Source organism: Tachyglossus aculeatus, chromosome 25 (assembly GCF_015852505.1).
Source record: "Tachyglossus aculeatus isolate mTacAcu1 chromosome 25, mTacAcu1.pri, whole genome shotgun sequence".
In the NCBI taxonomy this organism is placed as follows: Eukaryota; Metazoa; Chordata; class Mammalia; order Monotremata; family Tachyglossidae; genus Tachyglossus; species Tachyglossus aculeatus.
Genome location: NC_052090.1, coordinates 3,273,370 through 3,301,131, shown reverse-complemented (window position 1 = coordinate 3,301,131; position 27,762 = coordinate 3,273,370).

The following is a 27,762-nucleotide window of genomic DNA, read 5'->3' as shown; positions in this document are numbered from 1 at the left end:
CTGCTATTGTGTTTTTCTAATGTAGTTCTCAATTTCTATTATTTGTTTTTCCTCTGCCTCCCACCATGTAACTGTGTGGCTTAGTGGAAAGAGCATGGGCTTAGGAATCAGAGGTCATGGGTTCTAATCCCACCCCTATCACTTGTCAGATGTGCGACTTTGGGCAGGTCGTTTAACTTCCCTGTGCCTCAGTTCCCTCATCTGTAAAATGGGGATTAAGACTGTGAGCCCCACGTGGGACAAACTGAATACCTTGTATCTACCCCAGCACTTAGAAAAGTGCTTGGCACGTAGTAAGCACTTAACAAAAACTATTATTATTATTATTACATAACTGGGCCATCTCAAGGCTCTATTCTGTGTCACTTTACATTTATTCCCTCCAGGAGCTCATCTACTTCAACAGCTTCAACAACCACGTGGTTGACTTCCAAATCAATGTTACTAACTCTGACCTGTGCCCTTCTCTTCAATTTCACATTACCCCTGCCTCCAGAACATCTTTACATAGATAGCCCATCACCGACTCAAGCTGAACATGTCCAAAACTGAACTCATCGCCCCTCCCAAATCCTCTCCTTCACCTATCTTTCCCATCAGAGTGAACAATTGACTGCCATCTGTTACAGGTCAGTGGCTTCTTCCCCATTTCTTTCATACATACTCATGTATCCTCCTTTCTAAACACCCCCCTGACTCCATGGCTCCCTCCAGTTATCACCCCATCTCCCTTCTACCATTTCTCTCCAAGCTCCCTGAGTGAGTTGTCTTTTCCCACTGCCTCTACTTCGTCTCCTCCAATTCCCTCCTTCACCCTCTCTGATCTGGCTTCCATCCCCTTCACTCCACTGAAACTCCCTTCTCAAAGGTCACCAGTTATCTCCTTCTTGCCAAATCCCCTGGCCTCTATTCCATCCTTATCCTTGAGCTTTCAGCTGCCTTCAGCACTGGACCATCCTGTTTCAAGGTGACCTGGGCATCGGCCATGTCTTTCCCGTGACTGTTGGAGTAAGTAAGGTGGAATTCAGAAGTACTGGTGTGACACCTCACACTTGACCAGGCATTCCAGGCCAGGAAAGTGGAAGACATGCTTCCGTGCTTCTGTGCCAACCAGATAAGGTATGGAGGAGCAGGGGGAGGGAGTAGGGGACACAGTTTGGAATCTGGAAGCCTGAATGGCCCGGAAGAACAGGTAATAAATACCAGAGGCCTCTGACATTCTGGGCAGTGGATGGAGACTTGCAGCAGTTGGCTGCATGTCTCCTCTGCCCAAAGAATGCCCTGTCTCTGGAACCAGTGCACTGTGTGAAACTGTAAGACAAGTGAGTGTCCTGCTGCATGATTGTGGAGCTGGGAGCTAGGTGCTTCTCCATGTAACCACATCAGTGTATTCCTCCCCAGAGAGAAGCATTCATAGGGCAGCAGCTAGGTGCTTTGCCACACGTGAGTAACTAAGTGTATTCCTCCCTAGAGGGAAACTTTTGTGAGGCAGAAGCTAGGTGCTTCACCACATGTGAGTAACTAAATAAGTGTATTCCTCCCAAGAGGGCAGCGTTCGTGGGGCAGGAGGTAGACGCTTTGTCATGTGTGAGTAACTAAATAAGCATATTCCTCCTGCAAGAGAAGTCTTCCATTTGAGTGGATGCAGGACGCTGTGGGACACAGGGTGCCAAACTAAAAATAGGTGCATTCCTTCCAAGAGGGAAGCTCAATTTGCCCCATGCAAATAACTAAATAAGTGTAATGCCTCCCAAAGGTAAGTTAAATTGGTCACGTGGAATAAATTTTGTGTGGGTCATCCTTTCTGACTCTCGTCTCTTACTCTTGTGATGCTGATCCTCGAACCTATCCTCACTTAGGTTACTCAAAAAGTTCTTCCTTGCCTATGCTCTCATTTCCCCTAGTCCATCACCCTCTGTGTCCCCTAAGCAATTAGATTTGTACCCTTTAAGAACTTGATAGTAACCCCACCCTCAGTCAAACTGCACTTATATACATCCCCATAATTTAATGTCTCCCAAGCACTTAGTACGGTGATCTCCAGAGGGTAAAAGCTCAATAAATATGCTTGATTTCTCCCCCTCTATACTGTAAGCTTGTTATGGGCAGGTAACATGTGTACCGACTCTTTTGTATGAGAAGCAGCTTGGTTTAGAAGAGCACAGGCCTGAGAGTCAGAAGATCATGGGTTCTAATCCCACTTATCTGTTGGGTGACCTTTGGCACGTCACTTTACTTCTCTGGGCCTCAGTTACCCCATCTGTAAAATGGGGATTGAGACTCTGAGCCCTACTTGGGACAGGGACTACATCCAATTCGATTTGCTTGTACCCACCCTAGTGCTTAGTACAGTGCCTGGCACATAGAAAGCACTTAATAAATACTATTACTATTATTATTATCATTATTTTTATTGAGAAGCAGCGTGGCTCAATGGAACGAGCACGGGCTTGGGAGTCAGAAGTCTTGGGTTCTAATCCCGGCTCTGCCACTTGTCAGCTGTGTGACTTTGGGCAAGTCATTTAACTTCTTTGTGCCTTGGTTCCCTCATCTGTAAAATGGGGATTTAGACTGTGAGCCCCACATGGGACAAACTGATTACCTTGCATCCCCCCATTGCTTACAACAGTGCTCGGCTCACAGTAAGCGTCTAACAAATACCATCATTATTATTATTGTTATTTTGTTTCACACTTTCCCTAGCAATTAGAATGGTGCTCTGCTCACAGTACTTAGTGACTATCATTGATTGATTGATTGATTGTTTCCATCTCTCAGTTTTATAATCTTGGTATTATCCTTAACTTCTCCCTTTCTTTCAGTTCCCTTATTCAGTCTGTCACTAATTAATGTTGGTTCTTCTGCCATAGTATTCCTGGTCTGAACATAGGCCCAGAATATTCACCCCTTCCTTTCCATCCAAACAGCTGCCACATCAGGCCTGGCACTCGTAGTATCTCAGCTTGACTACTGGATCAGCCTCCCTGCTGATCTCCCTGCCTCCACTTCCTCCTTTTGTTGCCTGCTTCATTTTACTAAAATGCCCTTCTGCAATTTCTCTCACCACTTGTCACAAAAATCTAGTAGTTGCCAATTATTCTTTGTATTAAACAAAAAATCCTGACAATTGGCTTTAAACAACTCAGTCAGCTCTCTCCTTGCTGATAACAATAATAATAATAATAATTGTGGCATTTGTTAAGTACTTACTGTGTGCCAGGAACTGTATTGTGTGGATGCAAGCAAATTGGGTTGGACATAATCTTTATCCCACATGGGGCTCCCATTTTACAGATGAAGTAACTGAGGAGAAGTGAAGTGACTTGCCAGGGTCACAGAGCAGAAAAGTGGTGGAGCCGGAATTAGAACCTACAAACTTCTGACCTCCCCTCATATATTCATCAAGCCACAACTCTTGAAATAATACCTCCTCCAGGAGACCTTGGCCAATTAATCTCTATTTTACCCAACTTTATACCCCTCCAACTGCAACTTCGACCCCCTGTACAAATTAATCACAAAGTAATAACTTCCCTTTCCCAAAACCTTATGTACATATGTTTTTACTCTGTTAGTTCCTTTGATTTGTAATTTATTTTGGTGTTTGTTTCCCCGACTATATTGTAAGCTCCCTGAGGATAGAGATCACATTTATTAATTCTATTGCACTCTTCCAAATGGTTAGAACAGGACTCTGAACACAGTAAGCGTTCCATAGATACAATCAATTAATTGACTGAGTGATTCATTCATTCAATCAATCAGTATGGGTTATATAACCTACACCTTAGTGGAAAACAAGAAGGTAATGAAATGGGCTGATTTTGAGATGTGTTCAATTTTGTTCCCAATATCTCACAAAGTTCTGGCAACAATCAGCTGCTGGGAAGCTATTACATGAAATGGCACTTTAAGAATAGTGAAAACGTGTGTTGCATTTAGATTACATCATAAAAATCCAAGTGCAGAAAAGCATGGCAGAGGGTGGAAAAAATTTCACCATTAACCCACGTCCTCTGCTCTAACAACAAATTGTAGACTCATGGGACATAAATGGCTATGTTCAGCTCAATCCAAGTCTGAATTAATATGTTCTTAGAGAACAGTCTCCCAAGCATTAATTCAGCAAAGTACCCAAGGACAGAGGAGAAACAGGGAAAAAACAGGAAAAGAAAGTCTTGTAATTCAAGCACTAGGAGAAGAAAGCAACATTATGAAACTGTTTCAAACCTATTAGAGTTTTGAAAGGAAAATCATTTGAAGGGGCTCCCTATCTATGAATTTTCTACTTGATGTGTATTCATTTTGTAATTATAGAGGAGGAATATTGCTAAGTGCTGAACATAATGAGGCATTGAAGAGACAAGCAAAGTGCTTTGAGATCTTAAGAGGAATTGAACAATTGAACCTCTTCTCTATTAGTTGAGATTTCAGGCAGTTTCTACATTTGACTGAGTTCTCAGTGCTATGAGTTGATCATTAATATATATCAATAATAATAATATGTTAAGCACTTACTACATGCCAAGCACTGTGCTAAGCACTGGGGTAGATAATCAAGTGCTGCATAGGGTTCATAGTCTCAGTAGGAGGGACCACAGGTATTGAATCCCCATTTTCTAGATGAGGGAACTGAGGCAGAGAGAAGTTAAGTGACTTATCCAAGGTCACACAGCAGACAAGCAGTGCAGCTGGGATTAGAACCCAGGTCCACTGATTTCCAGGCCCAAGCTTCTCCACTAGGCATTGTGAGAATTAGCCAAGCACTGGGCTGACAAATAGTGATTTGGTTACTCTCCAGGGTTGGTCAAATTAGAGTCGAAGGTGCCAATTCTGTGATAAATACAGCTCTGAGAAATCTGGATGCTGGAAAACCAGAATTTGTTTTCAATCCATCAGGGAACTTTCTCCAGCAAGATGCTACATGGATCATCCAAACGATGTGAAGCAATGGTTCAAGAATTGCCCTTTGCTGATGTATGGATTTACCCAGGAAGGTACGCAAATAATTAAGAATAGTTTAGTTGATTCACTGTAGTGCCATGGACTGACATTAAGTTGGAAGAAAAACCCAAATTATATATTATCCTTTGTTGGGGGTGATTGAGGTGTAAGGTTTTGGGGAGACTGAGGAGCATAGCAGCGGGAAGCATCGTAGCCAAGTAACCTTACTTAGGTTAGTTACTTAGTAATCTTACACGCTCAGAGAAGCAGCGTGGTTCAGTGGAAAGAACAGGGGCTTTGGAGTCAGATGTCATGGGTTCAAATCCTGGCTCCACCACCTGTCAGCTGTGTGACTTTGGGCAAGTCACTTAACTTCTCTGTGCCTCAGTTACCTCATCTGTAAAATGGGGATTAAGACTGTGAGCCCCCCGTGGGGCAACCTGATCACCTTGTAACCTCCCCAGTGCTTAGAACAGTGCTTTGCACATAGTAAGCACTTAATAAATGCCATTATTATTATTATTATTATTATTATTATCATTAACCTAGTGGAAAGAGAGCAGGCCTGGGAATCAGAGGATCTGGTTTCTAATCCTGGTTCCACCCCTTGCCTGGTGGGTGACCTTGGGCAAGTCACTTAACTTCTCTGTGCCTCAGTTTCCTTAGCTGTACCTGTTCTCCCTTCTACTTAGACTGTGAATCCCATGTGGACATGGTGTATGATTTAATTCACTTATATCTACCCCAGCACCTAGAACAATGTTGACACATAGTTATGTAATTATAGATTACATAATTATTATAGAGATTTGAGGGGTTAACAGCCCAAGGGACAGAATGGAATACTAAGGAAAGAACATCTGGAGATTGCCTTCAAGACCATCAAATGCAGGATGAAGGGAAGGATTGCTGGAGATTGTCTTTAAATATAACAGAAGAAGCTTATGTTTAATAAGCCTAGTGGGTAGAACACGATCCTGGGAGTCAGAAGGACTTGGGATCTAATCCTGGCTCTGCCACTTGGCTGCTGGGTGATCTTGGACAAGTCACTTATCTTCTCTGTGCTTCAGTTCCCTCATCAGTAAAATGGGGGTTAAGACTGTAAGCCCTATGTGGGACAGGAACTGTGTCCAACCTGATAATCTTGTATTGACCCCAGTGCTTAGAACACTACTTGACACATGCTAAGTGCTTAACAATTATTGTTATTATTGTTGTTGTTGTTATTAGTAAGCAGGAATGCTGAAACAATGAAGAGGAAATAGCATAGAAGAAGGGGGAACCGCAACTATAACCATAGTGATGACACTTCATCACCAAGATGGAACAGGATACCCAAAAGGTAACCTTTGAGAAAACAGGCACTCAACGCAATACAGGGGTAATCTGTATTTCTCAAAGAATATCAATTTGGAGAAAGTGCAGTGGAGAACTGCAAGTTAAAGTTAATGTACTGTATGACCTTACAGAAAATCCCCTAAGACTTCTTGGAAGAGGCCTGGAATCCTGCCAATCTTTCCACAGAGAAGGGAGGTGAGGAAAGAAGGAGTAAACGGTGGTGGAGTGGTTTGAAGACAGTAGTGAAGAGTTTTTGCTTGATAGGGACATTGCTAGGCAACCACTGGAGATTTTTGAGGAGGGGGTGACGTGCCCAGAATATTTCTGTAGAAAGATAATCCGGGCAGCAGAATGAAGTAGAGACTGAAGTGGGGACAGACAGGAGGTTGGGAGATTAGAAAGGATGCTGATACAATAATCCAGTCGGGATAGAATGAGTGATTGTACTAGCTTGGTAAGATCCACTGTTTAGGTGGACTCACCTGAATTCCCATCCAACTACCCTGAGCATGGAGCATGGACCACCGAGTCGTCCATCTGGAGATTTCTGGCAAAGGAGGACATGTTCCAATAGAATTTAATTCTATTACATGGGAATTGAGTTTTCCCATATGTTGTGAAGTCTGTAAATGCTTTTGTTGTTTGAAAACTGAGGAAATCTACAGTTCAGTGCTGCATTAAAGGGGAGACCGTTAGGAAGAGTCAGTTGGAGATTCCAATAAACCAGAAGCAATGAACTCCTGTGTATTTCCTGCTACCACTGAACCCCCCACTGGCAACATAGCTGGTTCTAGCAAGGAATCTCTCTGGCTTATTTTCCGCAAAATAAGCATATTTAGTAATTCCCCATGGGGTGGGCAACTGGTCTCCTCTGAGATCAATTGGCAATTTCCTCCTCCCCTCCCACCTAATAGAAACCCCTTACTGCTCTTCCCCACTTTCTGCCTTCCAGGCAGAGTAGCCCACTGGTGACTCCCTTTCTTTTGCCCTTCCCTATACCCCAAACCCATTTCTCTCCCCAAGTGAGCATAAATGGAATGAGTTCTAGTTGATTATATAAATATTCAACATTAGGCTTTGGAATTAAATCTGCATCAAGATAAACTGAAGCAGCTTGCATTTCACTGCTCTGTTTTCAGTAACTGAAAAAGCCAAACTGCATCTCCTCTTTTCCCCAGACCCTCAGTGTTTTCCCATTCTCTACTGTGGGTTCAGTTGGGGCACCCCCAAGTCTTTAGGACTACCCAGCCCTCTGACACCTTCCATTCTTACTGCACTCCTTCAATGCTGCTCTCTTAAGTCCAGCCTGGGCCTGCTTCCAGGGTGGGATTCTGAACAGCAAGGCTAATGTGTTCTCCAGAGAATGGCAGGAGGTGGGCTTCATGGAAAGATCTCTGAAAGGCTCAGTAGCAGTGAGCAGCCAGAGCCCTGGGTAGGCTGGATAAACTTCCAGAAAAGCAAGGACGTTAAAGGGAAAAGTTAGGATTGTGAGGACATGTTAATTGGTTTAAGAAGAGTTTGGATAAATTCAAGGATGTTAGCAATATTTTGAGGCTGTTTGGATGGTCGATCCTTACCCCAGAGGATGGGTGGGCTCAGGATGGTCCATTATATGGTCCATCCTCACTGTTTGCTTCCACTGATGAAGACAGAATCCTAGTTCACACAGATTATTAGTCTGACCTATATGCTGGCTTTATGAAATTCAATGTCAACCCTCTCAGTCACTGTGGTTTGAGCTGACCTCCAAATCAAAAAAATTTAATACCTATTAAATCCATATGAAAGACAGTTACTCTTGATCTCTCTGTGCCTGGCAAACTATATATATTACACTCTAATAAAACTCAGGGAAAAAGCTCTTTTTTTCTGTAAATCTCTGAATAGCTTCCAAACATTCCACTTCAGGAAGCCCCGTAGTTTTCCTATGGTTTCATTTTGAACTTAAACTTTAGCCTAACACAAATCTTTCATTTAAGGGTTTACAGGTTCTGCCATATTCCAGCAAACCAGTTTATGCCTAAATTCTAAAGGTTATATTCCCAAACCACTGATTTCTTATTGTTTACAAGGAAAACCGTTCTGTCTGAATGTGCCTGAATTTAGTGCAATTCGAATGTTTCATCATCCATGAACATGAAAGATGTAAGGATCGCTGCAGCCACTTGTGGTGTAAGCATTACAGTTTTATACCCATCACCTGTTCGGGTGCTCGACACCCATTTTACAAAGCTACTGAGTTATCCCAGAATGGAAGCAAACCATCAGGACGGCTGAACATCAGGCTGCAAGTCTGCAAGGTGCATCTCCAAGACCTTTCTGTTGCAGTCACTGAACTTCCTTTATCACTTGAATCATGAATGAGATTAGGTCTATGGTAACTCCTAAGCAAATTAGGCTACTCTGAGTTCACCAACACCTTTAACTTACTTCACTTGAGTAAAAGACAAAGGTGCCCTGTCTGACATTTTTCCCATCATCATCAGAGTGAAGCAAGTCCGTGCATTTGGTCCAATCACACTGAGCCTACTCCACATCACCACGCTTGAGTATAATAATAATGATGATGGCATTTGTTAAGCACTTACTACGTGCCAAGCACTGTTCTAAGCACTGGGGTAGATACAAGGTAATCGGGTTGTCCCACGTGGGGCTCACAGTCTTAATCCCCATTTTATAGATGACATAACTGAGGCACCGAGAAGTTTAGTGACTTGTCCAAAGTCACACAGCTGATAAGTGGCAGAGGTGGAATTAGAACCTACAACCTCTGACTCCCAAGCCTGTGCTATTTCCACTAAGCCACTTGCAAAGAAAGACCTGAAGACTGGAGTTCTTATCCACTGGGAAACTTGTCCAACTCAACTGGCTGTTTCAGCAAGGTCTCTGACACAATCGTCCCGGAAATTGTATTTGTTAATGAGTGTTCTCTTGAGGCCCAAACACAGAAGGACATGCAGATCACTGATAATCCCTTTTCAGTCAGCACAGAGATACGGACTAAAAATAAGCCTAGGCAAGCACCAAGCTGAGATTGTGTACCAGTCTGGATGAGGAAGCAATGAACCAAAGATGTTTTCTGGAAAAACAGAATTTAAGGGCGTAGGGATGGTGTGCAGGGTCAGTTGTACCCCCACCCTCTGCCCCACAGCACTTTTGTGCCCATTCATAATTTCTTTTAATTTCTCTTCCCCACTCTAGGCTGCAAGCTCCTTGTGGTCAAGGAATGTGTCTACCAAATCTGATGTATTGTACTCCCCCAAACGCTTCATACAGAGTTCTGCACCAGTAAAGCGCTCAGTAAATATGATGAATTGATTGACTGAATGCTAGACTGAAATACACAGATAGATCAAGTAATAGAAAGCAGAAGAAGAAGAGTTTGCCTTTGGGGATTTTGGCAAGCAGAATCTGACTGCAATGGCTCAGCAAACTCTACCCTAAAGTGAAGATTCATAAAGTTGTAGAAGTTGTTTCAGACCCCTGGGAATGCTGTAACATCAGCAACAGAAAGACTAACAAGTTCTTGGTAGTGAGGAATAAACACCCAGTTCATTCATTCATTCATTCATTCATTCATTTGTATTTATTGAATGCTTACCATGTGCAGAGCACTGTACTAAGTACTTGGGAGAGTACGGTATAACAATAACCAGACACATTCCCTGCCTACAACAAGCCTAGATGGGGAGACAGACATTAAAATACATAAATAAATGTAAATCTAGAGGGGGATGAATAAAGAGAGCAAGTCAGGGTGATGCAGAGGGGAGTGGGAGAAGAGGAAAGGGGGGCTTAGTCAGGAAAGGCCTCTTGGAGAAGATGTCCCTTCAATTAGGCTTTGAAGAGGGGGAGAGTAAGCGTCTGTTGGATTTGAGCAGGGAGGGAATTTCAGGCCAGAAGGAGGACTTGGGCCAGGGGTCTGTGGCAAGATAGATGAGATCGAGGTACAGTGAGAAGGTTAGCATTAGCATTAGCACAGTTGATTTTACTGAGTAATTCAGGAAAGAGATAAGAAGCCTCAGACCACCTCATAGTTAGCACCCTACCTGATACCCTGCTTGAAGTTTATTTCAAGAATGGCATATAGCTCCTCTACATGCCTACTCCTTTCCACACAGAATCCACCTTCATTCCTAAGATTGTTGCCCATGCTTCATTTATTTTGAAAGTCAAACAACTTTCTATACAAATCTGAGGTAAGATTCACCCCAATTTTACTTGCTTCCACAGCCCATTGATTACCAGAAGAGATCACCTGAATCTACCCTTCTTCATGGGCTCCTGTATCCTAAATAGTATATTGCCCTGTGAATGTCCAGAAGCAATGAAGCCAGATATACTTCCTGCTACCAACGAACCTCGCTATTGGCAACATAACTGGTTTTGGCAAGGAATTCCTCTGGCTTTTTTTTTTTTTTTTGACATCACAAGGGTATTTATTTACTCACCATGAAACTGGCAAACTGGTTTCCTCTGTGATCAAATGGCAATTTCTTCCTCCCCTCCCAATCAACAGCATCCCATTACTTGTCCTCTCCACTGCCTGTCTACCGGGCAGGGGTTAACAAACCATGGCCCCTCTGTTGAGAAGACCTGCATTGAGGAACACTGAGTAAAGAACAGAGGCATTCTGGTCCAGCGATCCACTAAGTGTTGTTATGGGCCAGGGCACAGTTGCAGGAGATGGATGGGCCTAAGAATCCTGATTTACACAAACTCTTAAGGATAATCTGTATTTCTCAAAAAATATGAATTTGGAGAAATTGTATCAAGTCACTGCAGGAAATTCCCTCGGAAGCAGTGTAGCCCAGTGGAAGGACCACAGGTTTAGGAGTCAGAGGACCTATGTCCTAATCCCAGGTCTACCACTTGCTTGCTATGTGACCTTGGGCAAGTGATTTAACTTGGCTTTGCCTTAGTTTCCTCAACTGTAAAATGGGGGATCAATGGGACAGGGACTGTGTCCGACCTGATAACTTTGCGTCAATCCCAGCGCTTACATCATAAAGTTTAACAATACCATAAAAAATGCCCTCTGGGAAGAAGCATGGAATACTGCAGAACTTCCTGACCTCTTCCTGAACCCATAGACAGCTATGCTCCTTTCAATGATTCCTCCCTCATTGGCTTGACTGACTCTGTGGATAAGAGTTGACTGGATAACCACCAAACCATGGTGAGCTTCCAGTTTACAGGATCCGTCTTCCTGAATGACTGAGAGCCACTGGGTAGCTGGACCACCTGCATTCCCACACAACTACTTTGGACACGGGAGACCATATGAGCATCCTATCGGAAGAATTCTAGCAAAGGAGGACATGTTCCAAGAGATTTTATTTCTCCCTGAGGAAATTTAATTAACCCGTCTATAAGGAGGTTATGAAGTAATCTCAGCATCTTTGCTTAGCATGAAGAAAACAGTTCACTCTGTTCATTGTTAAGACCTCCTTCTCCTCAGCAAAGGCAGTGGAAAAATATGGAGGTTGAGGAATAAAAGTCCAACATAAAGAAAGAAATGACAGCATAGACTGGTGGAGCATTATTGGATACCCTTTGCCAGGAATGCTGTTTCAGGCAAATGCATGGGAACTCTATTATCATTCCTTCTTCATTAACACTGTAAAGTGAGACAATGGCAAATATTTAAAATTCATTGCTTACCAGAAACTGACTTCAGCCAGGTAAATTGACACACCATTGATATATGTCAGAGAATTATCCGAGACATGCTTAACGCACAATCGTTCAATCTGTATAAGGCTAAAATTTGAAATGAAATGCATTTTATAGGACTTTTTTTATCTTCCACCACCTTCTTGGATTTCACCAGTAGGCTAGAAGTCCCTTGACAATTTCAATTGTTTTCAATAGTTTTCAAATCATCTTCCGCCAACCTTTTCCCTTTGTTGCAATGTTTGATACAACACAGGCTTTGGATAACATTACATTTTGCCACAATGCAACTTCCACGTTGTAGGAGAAATGACTGCAATTTCCCAGTAGTGTGCAGTGCTGATTTGGGGGTGAGCTCTGGGCCTTAGGGACCCCATGAACCTGGTCCCAATGTCTGGAGCTGTGGGTCCCTCTGCCGATGCTTCAGCACCACAATGGTGGGCAGAAACTGCCTGAAGTTGAGGGTGGAGGTGGCCACCTGTCTGGGCTTTGCATGACTTACTGCTGAGAGTAGCCCAGGATCCCAGCAGGGAGTGTGACCCATGGCAACTGAGGTGAGAGATAGAACAGGAAGCTTCAGCTTACCTGGGATACCGGTGGGCATCCTCTGTGGCAAGAGGAAAGAGGGCTTGGGTTTTGCTAGGTCTGGGATGTAGATGAATAGTGGCAGGGGAGGGGCTGGAATTTGGGCGAGAGTAAAGGCAGGAATGCACACTATGTGAGAGATCGGAGCTTTGTTTCCCATGACCCCTTACCCCATTCTCCCCCACTCCATGCGTTCTGGAGTCAAGCAGTGGGTGGTCTGACTCTCCCCAGGTGTCTTCTTCCCCTCTCACTTCCCACTGCTCAGCCCCGTGGCTGGGGGAAGCCAGGCTACATGTTCCCCCTTGCCCTCCATCCAAGCAGGGGTCCAACCTTGGTGCCTCATCTCTTCCCAGCACCCAACCTCTGAACTCCAGCCAGAAGATGTCAGCAGGCCCAGGATGGCAGAACCCAGAGTGCCTGAGCAGGAAGAGCAGACTCTGATGGCGATGATAATAATAATAGCATTTAGTAAGTGCTTACTATGTGCAAAGCACTGTTCTAAGCACTGGGGAGGTTACAAGGTGATCAGGTTGTCCCATGGGGGGCTCACAGTCTTAATCCCCATTTTACAGATGAGATAACTGAGGCACAGAGAAGTTAAGTGACTTGCTCAAAGTCACACAGCTGACAATTGGTGGAGCTGGGATTTGGACCTATGACCTCTGACTTCAAAGCCCAGGCTCTTTCCACTGAGCCACGCTGCTTCTCATCACTGACTGATTCACAGCCCAGCAACCCATGGAAGACCATGCAGCATTTGTGCTTCCATGTCTGTCTTGGGGAGGGATTCCATAAATGACCAAATATATAAAAGACCAGATTTGGAGGTTACACTTCCTCGGCACCTGGCCTTGTGAATGTTTACTGGGACCTCCCAGGAATGGGAATAAAGGTGATTTCTAGACTGTGAGCCTGTGGTTAGGTAGGGACCATCTCTAAATGTTGTTGACTTATACTTCCCAAGCGCTTAGTACAGTGCTCTGCACACAGTAAGAGCTCAATAAATATGATTGAATGAATGATTAACTTGAATGAGCTGCTCTTTGGGTGTTTTCTATGCTACACTTCTCAATCAATCAGTGGTACTCACTGAATGCTTACTGTATGCAGATCACAATAATTAGTACGTGGAAGAGTACACTACAACAGAGTTGGTAAACCTGTTCCTGCCCACAAGGAGCTAGCCTACAGTCTTAGGAAGGAAATATACCTACAGATTATGTTTGTAAATGCCGTGGGGCTGAGGGTGGGATGGCTATCAGCAGCGTGGCTCAGTGGAAAGACCCCGGGCTTGGGAGTCAGAGGTCATGGGTTCAAATCCCAGCTCCGCTAATTGTCAGCTGTGTGACTTTGGGCAAGTCACTTAACTTCTCTGTGCCTCAGTTACCTCATCTGTAAAATGAGGATTAAGATTGTGAGCCCCACGGGGGACAACCTGATCACCTTGTAACCTCCCCATCGCTTAGAACACTGCTTTGCACACAGTGAGCACTTAATAAATGCCATCATTATTATTATTATTATTAATGGTGCATATCTAAGTGCAAGGGTGAGGCAGAAGAGAAAGGGACTTTCATGGTGAGGGAGTGGAAGTTGAAACTCTCGTGTCTCTTATAGAAGACACTATCTTCCCAGTGCTGCTGACAAACCACGTACAACATTAAACAGCAGGAGGAGATCACCAACAATGATGTCATGAACTCAATCATCTCACCAGCATTGAAGCAATGCATAGAGAAACACACCTCAGCTGGGTCTTGTCTTGTCTTGTCTTAAGCCATCGAGTCGTTTCCAGCCCTTAGCTACACCACGGACACAACTCTCCCAGAATGCCCCGCTCTCCATCTGCAATCGTTCTGGTAGTGTCTCCAAAGAGTTTTCTTGGTAAAAATACATAAGTGGTTTACCATTGCCTTCTTCCACACAGTAAACCTGAATCTCCCTTCACTCTCCCTTGCCGCTGCTTCTCAGCACAGGTGAGTTTTGTAGGCTGCATGAAAAGAATAAATGAGAGAAGGATACACAAATGCCTGCATTTAGGTGACCTGGAAGCAGGCTCATAAAAACCTGTAGGCCAGAATAAGTGATTTATCGACATAATGAAGCACAGTTTCAAATAGGGTGACATTGTAAAGGACTCTTGGAAGACCCCCTGCAGCAGACAGGTCATCCTGGCAAGCATCACTGGGAGAAAGAAGGATTATTTGCCTTGAGGAAAGTCTTCATTAAGATCAAGAGGCAGACTGGAAAATAGATGCAGGCCCTGAAAATGGCAAACACAACTTAGCAGTGAGGAGCTATCTCTACCGGCATCCTCTGGCGACTTGATTGTTGATTTCCTCTTAGTTTTCTAGCCACACCTGCATGAGTAGATAGGATTTTACCATCAGTAGTAGCGATTGTGAAGAAAAATAAAATAGTAACATTTTCACTTACAGGAAAGTGGGTTAGATTGTTTAGTGTCACAAACAACTAACTGGAATGTTTCCCTGCTCTGTGAATCTGTAAAGCAGACAACTACCCAAATGGTTGGCCAGTGATCAAACCAATCTCAAACTGATTTTCCAAAAGCTAAAAGGCAGTTCTAAAATAATAAGTATAACTGTGGTATTGGTTTGAGTGCTTAACATGTGCTGAGAACTGAATTTAGCACTCTATATTGAATCTTTGGCTGAGGCTTCAGTTATGAAGTGGGATAGAATTCGAGACAGGAAGTTATTTTGTTATTTGAGGCTATCTTCCAGTCCTAGAGAACAAAAATAAAAGCAATGGGATTATACAGGTGTAAGCAACCATACCCTATTAGAAACTTTTTTCCCCAAATTATTTTCCAAGACATTCTGGTACTTAAAAAAACTAACTGGAGATCTTGTCATTCATAAAGAATTTTAAAGAAGCTAGAGGTTAGAAAGAGCTCAAGAAGATGGAAAACAGTGATTAAGGCTATTTAATTGAAATAAAATGGTAGTAAAATGGTAGGTGACTATGATGAATGATTTAATAAAAACAATTGTATTCTTCTCTTCATTCTCAGAAGATGAGAATAAATACCACACAGTGAAATTAGCCAGTGGGCAATTTAAAGTGATAAAGCGATATGTGGATGGCTGCAGGATGTCAATTCACAGCCGTGCAAAATCATCCAAAGCATTCACCGGTGAGACTCAATTCCTATTTCCTCCTATACTGCATCACTTATGCACCCGAGTCCTCACCTGCTGAGCGCTAAGCACTTATTCATCCCATACATCAACCCCAAAGTCCTTAGGTTCATATCCTCATACCCTGTTGCTTCTTCTACCTGTAACTTATTTGAGTGTCTCCTTCACTATATCGTTCATTCTGTGAGGGCAGAGATTGTTTCTTCTAACTCCATTGTGTTCTCCAGAGTGTTTAGTACAGTGCTCTGCACAGACTAAGCACTCAATAAATACTGCTGATTGATTGACTGAAATAAATAATAGCAAGCTCAAACTGCGAGCTGCTTCTAATTTGTTATTAGAGGTTTCAAGGCACAATTCTTATCCTTTGTCTCTTATTCAAATGACTATGAGGCCACATGCACCTAAGCAATGGGGAAAGGAAAGATAAATGGGGCAGGAAGCTTCCTCTTTTTGGCGCATCAGGTCAAGACTGCTTTGCTGATTCTAGAGGTGCAGGGCACAGTCTGTCAATCAATCAGTTAATCATATTCATTGAGCACTTACTGTGTGCAGAGCACTGTACTAAGTGCTTGGGAGACTATAATATAACAATATAATAGATATATTCCCTGCCCACAATGAGTTTACAGTCTAGAGGATGAGCTTACAGTCTAAGCACAGTGAGGATGGATGTGGATGCAAATAGCAGGTTCTGAGAGTCCTTGTCCATTCTTTGAGGGAGCTGCTTGGAGCTCTGGTTTTGGGGTCCTGGGTGACTGTAATAATAACAGTAATAATGATAGGATTTGTTAAGTATTTACAATATGTCAAGCACTGAGGTAGATACAAGCTAATCAGACCAGACACAGTCTGTGTCCAGTCAGGGGCTCACAGTCTAAGTTGAAGGGAGAACAGATATTAAACCCCCATTTTGCAGTTGAGGAAACTGAGGTACAAAGAAATTAATTGATTTGATCAAGGTCAAAGAGTAGGTAAGTGACAGTGTCGGGATTAGAACTCTGATACTTGGACTTCCAGGCCTGTGGCCATGCTGCTTTATTGTACTCTGCTTCAATTGGGGTGCTAACATTTGTGCAGGCAGGTTTTCTGATTGCTTAACTGAATCATTCACCAACAGTGCAGAGTTCCTCACTACTGGGAACTTAAAAGTCTTTCTGTGGTCGCTAAGGTACTGAGGGTCTGCAACATTGTTATCTGGGCAGGAAGACCCTAGTAGAAATGTTGTGTGTCTTTCTGGCCAGTCTACTTTTAGGCTGCAACAACAGAAATTGGATTTTAAATTGTCTTCCTATTTTCCCACCAAGAGACTAGTCCTCAATTCCCCATTTTCTCAAGCCAACCCAAGTCCCACTTGAATGAACTGGAGCTTGAACTGATCCAATGTGAGAGAACTGACTGATTAATTCAATGTGGAACGTTTGTGATTGGACTGTGTTGCTTTGCTCCACAGTTCCTATAGTGACATTCCTTTTTATGTTCCTCGACTGAGAAGAAATTCTACCAGCTTTTAAAGGTCTAGTGTCTTGCAATCCTGTTGTGCCCCCCACACTCCTCTCTACCACTTATGCATAGCTTGCTTCCTCTAGGCTGGGGGCCAGAAATCACCTTTAACATAACAGCCAGGCCTGAGCAACTCTGATGTTGTGGCTCCACTGGGGTAGCCTCCTCACTCCTCATGTATCGAGGCCTGGAAGAACCCCTCCTCTACAGGATTTGGGAGATGGGAACCCACAATTACAGTATGTGGAATCTTGGGGTGGTTGGGGCAGTTTCTATTTACTCTTGCCTGAACTGAAAAGGAACCTGAGGATTAATTCCAAAGGTGGATTAACAGAATCACAAGCTCGAAGACTTCCCAGGGTAAGAAGACTTCTGAAAATTCAACAACCTTTCTGTCCAAGTTTACCCCCTGGTCCCTGCAGCGTCACCCAGACTCTTCCCTCCTCAGTTATGGAAAAATATCATAAAATTATGGTTTTAATATACTACTCAGTGGCTTCTTATTTAAATAGCAAATAGAATGAAATGATAGTTTTATTTGTTCTGGGATCACTCTCTCAGGGAACTCATCAGCTAACAAGGTTTCAGCCCACCACCTCTATGTAGACAATTCTCAGTTCCACCTTAACTAACCTAGGCCGCCAACAACTCTTGGGTTCAGAACATCTCATTCTGGATATCCCACTGACCCCTCCTACTCACTGTGTCAGAAACTGAACTCCTAATCCCACCCTGCCTAACTTTTCCATCTCAGCCAATCATACCTCCATGCTTCTGGTCCCAGAAGCCCCTAGCCCTAACTCCATTATTGATGTGCCTTGGTCCTTCAACTCCTACATACAACTCAACATGTCCAAGACTGAACTCCTTGTCTTCCCTCCCAAACCCTGCCCACTCCCTGACTTTCCCATCACTGTTGATGGCACTACCATCCTTCCCGTCTCACAAGCCCGCAACCTTGGTGTCATCGCCAACTCCACTCTCTCATTCACCCCTCACATCCAAGCCATCACCAAAAGCTGCAGGTCTCAGCTCTGCAACATTGCCAAGATCTGCCCTTTCCTCTCCATCCAAACTGCTACTCTGCTCGTTCAAGCTCTCATCCTATCCCATCTGGACTACTGTATCAGCCTCCTCTCTGATCTCCCATCCTCTTGTCTCTCCCCACTTCAATCCATACTTCACGCTGCTGCCCAGATTGTCTTTGTCCAGAAACGCTCTGGGCATGTTACTTCCCTCCTCAAAAATTTCCAGTGGCTACCAATCAACCTACGCATCGGGCAGAAACTCCTCACCCTCAGCTTCAAGGCTGTCCATCACCTCACCCCCTCCTACCTCACCTCCCTTCTCTCCTTCTCCAGCCCAGCCCGCACCCTCCGCTCCTCTGTCGCTAATCTCCTCACCGTGCCTCGTTCTTGCCTGTCCCGCAGTCGACCCCCGGCCCACGTCATCCCCCTGGCCTGGAATGCCCTCCCTCCGCACATCTGCCAAGTTAGCTCTCTTTTCTCCCCTTCAAACCCCTACTGAGAGCTCACCTCCTCCAGGAGGCCTTCCCAGACTGAGCTCCCTCCTTCCTCTCCCCCTCCTCCCCCTCTCCATCCCCCCCCTTCTTACCTCCTTCCCTTCCCCACAGCACCTGTATATATGTATATATGTTTGTTCGCATTTATTACTCTATTTATTTATTCATTCTACTTGTGCATATCTATTCTATTTATTTTATTTTGTTAATATGTTTTGTTTTGTTCTCTGTCTCCCTCTTCTAGACTGTGAACCCACTGTTGGGTAGGGACTGTCTCTATATGTTGCCGACTTGTACTTCCCAAGCGCTTAGTACAGTGTTCTGTACACAGTAAGCGCTCAATAAATACGATTGATTGATTGATTAGAACTATGACCAAATCCTGTCAGTTCTCTCTTGCTCACACTGTTCTTTCACCATGGAACTCCTTCCCTCCCTTCCCAATCCAACAATCCTTTAGGCTGTGAGCCCTTTGTGGGACAGGAACTACATCCGGCCAGATTATTTTGTATTCATTCATTCAGTCATATTGTATTTACCTCAGGGCTTAGTAGAGTGCCTGGCCCATAGTAGGTGCTCAACAAATACCACAATTATTGGGCTACAGGCCTTTCCATAGTCAAAGCCCTTCTGTAATTCCACCCCCTCCTCCAGAAAGGCTTCCTTGATTAATCTTAACCCTGGTTAAGATATATATAGCTATATAAACGAGTCAGGCAGCTCTAGCCCTTACTAATGTATTTACACCCAACATTTGCACTTGTGAATTTGTGTTCATTACATTGTTTAAATCGATCCCATGCCAGTTTTTGATCCCACACTCCACCCTCTGTTCATTCATTCAATCGTATTTTTTGAGCACTTACTGTGTGCAGAGCACTGTACTAAACGTTTGGGAAGTACAAGTTCAGAGTTCTCACTGGCCACAGTTTGTATTTTAGGCATATTAAAGCCCTATCTGGCTGTTTCAGCCCTTTCTTAGTCATTAAATTGAAAGCTTCTCTCCATACCCTCACTTTTGCTTTTATATGCACAAAACAAAGTATCATTTCCCAAAGGAAGTAATGCGAAGCATATCAATGTTTTCCTTAAAATGGACCCAAAGAATACAAATACATTTTAGAAAGGGCTAAAAACACAATTTAGTTAAAACTATGTTTTGTGATTAAATCACAATAAATATGTATCAAGAATAAAAAGTGAATTTAAACAATTAAATATTAAACCTTGCATACGTAAAGAAATGTAATTATCTTTACCAAAAGCTTGGCCCTTGTTTGTTGCAGCTCAATGGATCCCAGGCTCTTCTGCACAGGTAATTTAACTATCAAACTCAAAGTCTTACCATTTTTGCTATTTTTAAGCATCTGTCACTGGTTTATCTTTGTCTTGAGAGCCAAGATTAGGCAGCAGAAAGGTATTAAGCAGCCTTCCAAGGATGAAAGGGAAAATAAAGGGGTCATCCTTTCTTTCCCTAACCCTCCACCTCACCTTTCTCTACTGGCACCAGATTAAAAGGTGGAGTATGTGGGGAGGAGGTGTGTTAATGGATCTTAATCACTTTCGGTTACAATTTCACTGTTGTCCTGCTGGTTCATTTGGAACTCAAAAAAAAAAAATGGCCCATTGGAACCTTAAAACTAGAAATCCTCAAAGTCTTGATCAATCACTCAACCAGCTAGTACTAGGTGTTTGAGGAACTACAATACAGCAGAGTTGGTAGATCCCTTCCCAGCCCACAAAGAGCTTACAGTATAGAGGGGGAGACAGACATTCTCCTTCCCTGCCCTGACTCTAGCAGTGGCAATATTCTTCTTAACTTTTACTAATTTTGGATTGTTCAATTGTTGCTTTTTTGACCTAACCCTGTTATTATTTCCTATAGGAACTAAGAGTCTCCTCTTTCAATCAAATTAATTTTAATGATTGTCTGCAGAATGCATGCCTTTGAACTGGGCTCCTTTGTATTCAGGATATCAGTCATTTCTGAAGCTGTCTCTGCTGACAGTGAAATTCCATCCGTGTGTGAGAGTCACAAATGTATAGTTTCTTTTCTTCAGTGCATATTGATAAGTCTGAAGTTTCAATCTGAACTAGGGAATTCAAAGCACAGCCTAAAAGCTCCATGACAACACAATGATTTGATATAATTTATATGAAATCAGAAATATTTTATATTTTAGTCTTTGAAAATAGGAATTGACCTGTACTGGTTTTAATTTGCCATAAGAATATGAGTAAAGGTAATGCTGTGCATGCCTGACTAATTGTTTCCATTGCCTAATTCTCCTCTGTCTCCCTACTTAAAATCTTTTTAATTTTTTTAAGCCAGGATAATACCCTGTGTCAGGGTAGAAATGAAAGTAGCGTTCCGAGGCCTGAGATGCAGACTTGGGCTGCAAAGATTTCTTTTTTTAAAACATTTACGTACCTGCAGAGTTAGGAGGAGGCAAATGGAGGGGGAATTATCATAATTCATTGAACTACTATTGTATGCACGTCTTGGGAGAGTGCAATAGCAGTAAAAGATGCCCTCTTCTCTTTCTCTACTTTTTTTCTTTTCCTTAATTTTAGCCTTAGTTACTCACAAAACAGCCCCTCTCTAATTTTTGGTGTTGCAAAAATACACTTCACTCCTCTAATGCTAACCTTCTCACTGTACATCCATCTCATCTATCTTGCCGCCAACCTGTAGCCCACATCATACCTCTGGTTTGGAACACCCTCCCTCCTCAAATCTGACAGATAATTACTCTCCCCCCATTCAAAGCCTTATTGAAGATACATCTCCTCCAAGAGTCATTCCCTGACCCCTAAGCTCCCTTTTCCTCCTCTCCCACTCCCTTCTTCATTGCCCTGACTTGCTTCCTTTGTTCACCCCCTTATGTACATGGCTGTAATCTATGTATTTATATTAATGACTGCTCTAGACTATATGTTCGTTGTGGACAGGGAATGTGTCCGTTTATTGTTGCATTGTACTCTACCACAGGCTTAGTACAGTGCTCTGCAAACAGTAAGCGTTCAATAAATATGATTGAATGAATGCATGAAAAGCTAGATAAAAAAGTGGAGTGATCATGTAAGTAAATACGGTAGGTACCTTCTTATTCAAAGTTGATGTAACTGACCTCAGATTTTAGCAGTGTGTGCAAATGCAGCAATAATAATGCCTTTCATGGTGTTTTGTGTTCTAAGGTTCTCCTTCCAATTCTAACTCCTGTGTGAACTCTCTGCAGCTGCTGCCTGCCAGCCCTCCTAAGGTATGGCATATTATTTGACATTTGAATTCATTAGTGCCTTTTAGTGTTTCTCAAACGTTCCCGCTTAAGGTTGCCTCTCTTTATCAATCAATCAGTGTTCTTTGTTGAGCAATTACTGGGTACAGAGCACTGGATTGAATGCCTGGGAGAAGAAAGCGGGCACGATCACAGTCCTCAAAGAGTTTAAATTCTGGAGAGGGAGATAGACTTTTAAATGTTAAAGATTGGGGTTGGGGGGATAACCCACTCAATAGTGTTTATTGAGGGCTCTTTTTGTGCAGAGCACTGTACTAAGCATGCTAGAGAAGGAGCGTGGCTCAATGGAAAAAAGCACGGGTTTTGGAGTCAAAGGTCATGGGTTCAAGTCCCGGCTCCACCACCTGTCAGCTGTGTGACTTTGGGCAAGTCACTTAACTTTTCTGTGTCTCAGTTACCTCAACTGTAAAATGAGGATTAAGACTGAGAGACCCCCATGGGACAACCTGATCACCTTGTAACCTCCCCAGCGCTTTGAACAGTCCTTTGCACGTAGTAAGCACTTAACAAATACCATTATTATTATTATTATTAGAGAAGCAGAATGACCTAATAGAAAGAGAATGGACATGGGAGTCAGAGGACTTGAGTTCTAATCCTGCCTCCACCCAATGCCTGCTGTGTAACCTTGGACAAGTCACTTAACTTCTCTATTTCTCAGTTTCCTCTGTGCCTCTGTGCACAGTGCCTCTGTGCCTCTGTCAGTAAAATGAGGATTCTATTCCAATTCCTCCTCTTACTTTGATTGTGAGACCTGTGTGATACAGAGATTGCACCCAACCTGATAATCTTGTAATTACCCTAATGCTTAGAACAGTGAGACCCATAGTAAGCGCTGCACAAATACCATTATTATCCTTATTCATTATTATTATTATTATAGTACAATAAAGTTAGTAGACATGATCTCTGCCCCCAGGGAGCTCACAGTTTAGATTGGGAGACAGACATGAAAATAAGTTACAGATAGGAGAAATGGTAGAGTAAAAGGAGATGTAACCAAGGGCTGCAGGTAGGGTGAGTCCCATAGGGCTTAAAAGGTTCAGACACAAGTGTATAGAAGTTGCAGAAGGTAGGGAAAATAGGGTAGTAATAATAATAATAATGATGGCATTTATTAAGCTCTTACTCTGTGCAAAGCATTGTTCTAAGCACTGGAGAGGTTACAAGGTGATCAGGTTTTCCCACGGGGGGCTCACAGTCTTAATCCCCATTTTACAGATGAGGGAACTGAGGCACAGAGAAGTTAAGTGACTTGCCCAAAGTCACACAGCTGAGAATTGGTGGAGCCGGGATTTGACTCCAAAGCCCGGGCTCTTTGATTAGTTAGGAAAGACCTCTTGGAGGAGAATGATTTTAATAGGGCTTGGAAGATGGGGAGCATGACGTCTGTCAGATATGAGGGAGGGAGCTCCGGGACAGAAGGAGGATGTGGGAAAGGGTCGCTGGTGAGACAGATGAGATTGAGATGCAGTGAGTAAATTGGTGTTACAAGGTTGCGGGCTGAGTGGGAGTAGGAGATTAGCAGAGTAAAGCAGGAAAGGGAGAACTGACTGACTGATGATAAGGCATTTCTGTTGGATGTAGGGATAGATAAGCAGCCATCAGAAGGCTTTGAAGAGTGAGGAGATATTTATTTAGATCTTTATTTAGAAAAATGATCTGGGTAGAAGAGTGAAGTATGGCCTGGAGAGACGAGAGACAGTAGGCAAAGAGGTCAGAAAGGAGGCTGATACAGGCAGTCAGGGAAGGACATAAGTGCTTGGATCAACAGAGTAGCAGTTTGGATGGAGAAGAAAAGGCAGATTTTAGAGTTGTTGTGAAGGTAGAACCAACAGGATTTGGTGACAGACTGAATATGTGGGTTGAATGAGATTGATGAATAGAGGATAATGCAGAGGATGATGGTGTCGACTGCAGTGATGGGGAAGTCTTGGGGAAGACAGGGTTTTGGTTGGGAAGAAGAGTTATGTTCTGGACAATGTTAAGTTTGAGATATTGGCAGAATATCCATGTACAGATCTCCTGAAGGACATATGAGACTGCGGAGAAGTAGAGAGGTCTAGGCTGGAGAGGTAGATTTGTGAATCATCCGCTAGAGATAGTAGCTGAAGCTATGAGAGTGAATGAATCCTCCAAGGAAGTGAGTATGATGGAAAATGGAAAGGGACCAAGAACTGAGCCTTCAGGGATCCCCCTGTTAGGGGGTGGGAGGCAGAGGAGGAGTGTCTTAGCTGCTCATCTGGAGCTCAGCCTCTTACTTTTCAAGGTGGAGTTGGTCCGGAGGAAGGACTGCAGCTCTGGGAATCAGAAAATCTGGGTTCCGGCCCTGGCTTTATGAAGGGGAAGTGGCTGCCAGGAGTGCCTGTTGCATTCAGTATCCAATGTGTCCGACTGAAGAGCCACCGAGATCCTTCTAGGTGGACAAGCTCAGCGGGAAACCTGAGAAATAACTGGATAACTTGGTTGATGAGGATTACAGTAGCTGCCAAGGATTATTCTATTCTCTCTTTGGTCATAAATTGGGCACTGGTGGGCTCTTTGAAATCTATCAATCATCATCATCACATCCTCCTTGGCATTTATTGACATTTAATTTAGTGGGTGCAGAGCACTACTAAGCACTTGGGAAATCACAAAACAATAGAGTGGTAGACATGATCCCTGCCCTCAAGGGGAGATAGTCTTCAAGAGGAAATAGAAAACAGATTATGGATATGGGGAAAGAGTAGAGTAAAAAGATAGGTATACAAGTACTGTGAGGCTAGGTTGAGGATCAAAATGCTTGTAAGTTTACCCAGACAAGCGCATAGGTGACAATCTTTGCCCGTTGCACTCTGTACTCAAGGGGGACCACGGCTGGCAGGCTGAGCGGTGTGACACTAGACAAACGACCCAGCACTACAATTAGTTCCTTCTGGCTGGGTCTCCACCTCAGAGTCACTGGTCCATCATCAGTGAGAGGTTAGCCATCATCAGTGGCTTGTTACAGATGCTGTGGCTAGTAGGTATCAGGAAACTGAGCAATGCCTGGCTGTGATGGTGGAGTCTCCTGACCCCTTCTGTGCCACAGGCCATGGGACCATTGCTGAAAGTTGGCCTTGAAAATTACTATGGTCTTCACCACCCATGTGAATCAGCTATTTGTTTGAAGAGTCTCGCTTTCCTGCCCACCTATGGATTGCTTTTGGAGCTCTTCCAGTCGGAACACTTGCCCAGCTCTGGCACAGCCCCAGAACACGTTCCTCCGCTTGCAGAGCTGGATCTAAAACAAAGCTTTTGGATTCCCAGAACTGTGGTCCTTCCTCTGGAAGTGCAGCAGGAGGGTTCCCTGGTGAAAGAAGGAAGATGCTGCATGGGGTTGGAATCTCCAGCAGAAGTGAATGCAGTGCGTGCAAAGATTTTTCTACAGGAGGGATCCTATCACGGCCAAAGTGTCCAAAGCAGAGCACCAAAGTTGTGCTTTAATGCGGTGACTTGGCAGGCTGTTGCCTTGGTAACCACTGCAGTCTCTGTCGCCCACATTAGGAAGCTTTATTTCAGGATTCCTGCTGGGCCTATCTACTTCATGGATTGTCACAGGAGGTTGTTCATTCAGAAACCTTTTCCACTGATGGGAAGATTAATCTGGATAAGGTTCCAGGTCTCCTGATTTTCAAGGCAGTGTTTTTTCCAATGGGCCAGCAGTAGGGCTGGGTGCTGTTTTCTACACCTTCTGGATAGGCCTCTTTCTCAGTGCAGTATTACTGAGGGTAGCATTTTGAGGTTCTCCCTGGCCTTATCCCATTTGGGAGAACCTAGATTGGGAGCTCTTGGATTCCTGGGTTCTCTCCTTGTGCCTGAGATCTCTTGAAATTTTTTCCTTCTGACGACAGGGAGCCAAGCTCTCCATTACTCTGCCACCCCTATAAGCCCTCCTAAAATGCAAAGCAACATGGCAAGAGCACGGGCCTGGGTGTCAAATGACCTGGGTTCTAATCCCCAGCTCTTCCAATTGCCTGCTGTGTGGCCTTGGACAAGTCACTTAACTTCTCTGTGCCTCAGTTTCCTCACCTGTAAAATGGGCATTCACTACCTGTCCTCCCTCCTACTTAGACTGTGAGCACCTAGAACAGTGCTCGACTAAGACGGTAGGAGCTTAATAAATATAACAATAATGATAAATACAGTTATTATTAAATGGATCTTTGAGGGTTCAGTCTGTCAGTGCCTACTCCATAGAGGGCTGCTGGTAGTTCCTGGACATATTTTCCAGTCTTCCCTCTCCCTTTCCTCTGTAGCATGTCTTTCTTCTCCACATGTCTAGATTCTTTTCCATCTCTCTGAAAGCAGCCCCCCACACTGGTGAGTGACTACTAAGAAGCATTTCTTAACAGATAACCACAAACAAAAGTCTGAGCTAGAACTGCCTAGTCTAGCTTGCACAGTCCTTAAAAAGGAAGTGCAACCTCCCCGCCTATACTAGTACACCTCTTCCCTCCCCGTTATGTTCCTTAGGAATTCTTGGCATTAGTCCACTTGAAATCCTTTCACTCAATCCCTCTCTGTCGCTTGTGGATCACTTGAGAATGCTCATGCCCTCATGACTTGCACTCTGACTCAGTCAATTCATCATCGGTGGCAGCAGCGTGGCTTATTGGGAAGACCACAGATTTGGGAGTCAGAGGATGTGGGTTCTAATCCTGGCTCTGCCCCTTGTCTGCTGGGTGACCTTGGGCAAGCCACTTAACTTCTCTGGGCCTCAGTTATCTCATCTGTAAAATGGGGATTAATACTGTGAGTCCTGTGTGGGACAACCTGATTACTTGTACCTACCCCAGTGGTTAGAACAGTGCTTGGCACATAGTAAGTGCTTAAAAGTACCACAGATATTATTATTTATTGAGTGCTCACTTTGTGCACTGTACTAAGCACTTGTCTTAACTTGTCTTATGCTGTTGAGTCATTTCCGACCCTTAGCAACATCACAGAAACATCTTTCCCAGAATGACCCGCTCTCCAGCTGCAATTGTTTTGGTAGTGTATACATAGAGTTTTCTTGCTAAAAATATGGAAGTGGTTTACCACTGCCTCCTTCCACGTAGTAAACTTGAGTCTCCACTCTCGACTCTCTCCTCTGCCGCTGCTGCCCAGCACAGGTGAGTTTTGCCTTGTGGCAGATTGCCTTCCACTCACTAGCCACTAGCCTGATTCCTTCCCGTCTCACAAGCCCGCAACATTTCCTCTCCTTCGAAACCACTATCCTGCTCGTTCAAGCTCTCATCCTATCCCATCTGGACTACTGTATCAGCCTCCTCTCCATCACCTCGCCCCCTCCTACCTCACCTCCCTTCTCTCCTTCTACAGCCCAGCCCACACTCTCCGCTCCTCTGCCGCTAATCTCCTCACCATGCCTCGTTCTCGCCTGTCCCGCCATCGACCCCTGGCCCACGTCATCCCCCTGGCCTGGAATGGCCTCCCTCCCCACATCTGCCAAGCTAGCTCTCTTCCTCCCTTCAAGGCCCTACTGAGAGCTCACCTCCTCCAGGAGGCCTTCCCAGACTGAGCCCCCTCCTTCCTCTCCCCCTCATCCCCCGTCCATCCCCCCGCCTTACCTCCTTCCCTTCCCCACAGCACCTGTATTATGTATATATGTTTGTATGTATTTATTACTCTATTTATTTATTTTACTTGTACATAGCTATTCTATTTATTTTATTTTGTTAATATGTTTTGCTTTGTTCTCTGTCTCCAC